This window comes from Manacus candei, unplaced genomic scaffold (genome assembly GCF_025592945.1).
Source record: "Manacus candei isolate 608988 ecotype Guabito, Panama unplaced genomic scaffold, ASM2559294v1 h1tg000074l, whole genome shotgun sequence".
Taxonomy (NCBI): Eukaryota; Metazoa; Chordata; class Aves; order Passeriformes; family Pipridae; genus Manacus; species Manacus candei.
Genome location: NW_026138122.1, coordinates 2,991,563 through 2,993,978, shown reverse-complemented (window position 1 = coordinate 2,993,978; position 2,416 = coordinate 2,991,563).

Here is a 2,416-nt window from a genome sequence, read left to right as displayed (position 1 = left end):
CTATTGTAGGTGTTTTGTGTATTTTGGGGACAAATACAGGATTTTACCCTAGCAATACTTTTTAAGCTTACTTGTATTCATCCTTATTTTTTCATGCCTACTTTATGATTCTGCTCAGCAATTTCTCCTCTACATACAGCTGCTTGTTGGATATTCATTTGGGGGAGGTGGGGGATGGTTTCAGGCTGTAGACAAGACATGCAGGCATCAGTAACAGAATTACTTTCTGCAGAGTACTGTGTCTTTGACTGCATGCCAGTTTTTGGTTGGGGAAGATTGCTTTTAGAAGCTCACAAATTCAAAGTAATCAAAGTGGGCTAAAGGGAATTGGATAGGAATAAAGGACAAAAGTAAAGTAATCAGATGTGGATGAGAAATGCAGATGTCTCAGCAACTCATGCATGTTTCTCTGTAGCACTTAAGTAGAATTCCTACTATTATGGTATTCATATGCTTTTTCAGTATGTAATCACCTTCTTACAGACCCTAGCATATGACTCAGCTCTCAAGGTGCTAGGCATGTTTCTGCTTTGGACTTAAAGATGTGCTAGTATCTACTTAAACATGTGAATTTGTACTTAAATTTTATCCGAACCTCAGAAATTAGTAATGCAGTGCAAGATTGTTCCATGTTTGTAGCATTATATATTCTACTTATTCCTATGGAATACAGGCTTCAAGGAAGAAGACTGCACTGACTGCCAGGTAAATGTATTGGAAAAATTACAGCTTTAAGCTTCCTTTAGTGTTATGTGTCCATCAAGCATTTTGTACTGTCACACAAGGAGCAGTATTTTTCCTGCAAGACAAGAGAACCTCATGTAAAAGTGAGATGATTGATGCAGGACACATCTAAATTTTTGTTCGTTGGCTTTTCTTACAATTTAATTCAAGAAATTGTGGGGCCTTACTCCACTGACCCGAGGACCTCCCTTTAAAGCACTTCAGTGGAAACGATCTTCGGTGTCTGGTGTAGTGTTACATATACATATAGTGTTACTATACATATAGTATAGTTGTATGTGTGTGTGTGTGTGTGTGTGTGTGTGTGTGTATAGCTGTCATTTAGAAATGTGACGAGAATGCTGTTCTTATAATTCTGGCAGGATACACAAAGCTTCTAAATGGGGATATAAATTACATCCAGTGTTCATATCATGTCTCGCTGTTATTACAAAAGCCAATTTGAATTCTATATGCAGAATATGTCAGCAACCATTCTTAATAAAAATCAAGATCTGTGTACTGATTCCTCTACAGAATACTGTGTTACAGTTTACAGACTGATTCCTTCTCAGGCTTTAGTACATTGAAGATTACCTCAATTACAACTCAGATCTAGTGGATTTCCTGACTTGCAGTGGACATGGGATTCATCTAATTCTTTGCAATATTTGGTAAAACAAAGAGGAAAAGGGATAATTTTTTCTTTTGGGAGGAAAGTTTTATAAGGAAAACTATCCTTATTGTGCATGTTCATGACGTGCACTGCCATAGCATTCATAACACAGACTCTTGACTAGCTACAGAACTGTGGATGGTGACAAATATTAGCCCCTTCATCCATAACAATATGTATTTAAATGACAAATAATTGTTGCCAAATAATTTGTCCTATGTAAAAAAAAAGAAATACATAAAAAAACCACCAGTACAGAACAGCTGTAGTTGTTTGGCTGAGAGCTGTGTTCTTTGCAGTTCCCTCACACCACAGTTTCAATGGCACCGCTTGTCAGACAAATAACAGCAAAGCACTTCATTACCTCTGCTGATTTTACTCTTATTTAAGATAATGGCCTACTCTGGATGGGTGCTCTAGTCTTGCAGATCCTAACAACATCATTATGAACTGCAAGTGCTCAGAACCCCTTCAGATGGGGCCATGAATCCTTATTTGTGGTGTATGCTTTAGCATGAATTTGTCAAGCTTGTTTGCACAGGAAGTTTTGACACAAACTCTTTTCCTTTTGTTGAAAATAAGTACCTATTTGTGCCACAGAGGTTTAGTTTGCAAGCTCTCCACTGCGGAGTCTGTCTTGATTTTTGCACCCTGCACATTTTCAGTAATATTTTTGGCTTTTCAAGAGTAAACTAGACAGACAACCATTTTACAGCTTCCTACAGGCATTGCGGAAATTCCTAATCATACCTCAGCAATATAGATCATCACTAATGCTTTGCAAAGAAGCAGAAATAGTCACCAGGCAAACTACTTTCCAAAACAGCTCCAACCTCGGAAGGAGGCAAGGTACAGTCTGGTTGAATCCAGTCTTTATATACTTGTAACAATATGTACAGAGGAAGAGCGATCTGGGTTTTTGATCGCTCTGATTATGGTTTGAAGAGATCTGAAATTTTAGAACGAACTAGAACAAACTAGTGCTCTGGAATATGGGAATTTAATGAGATTAACACA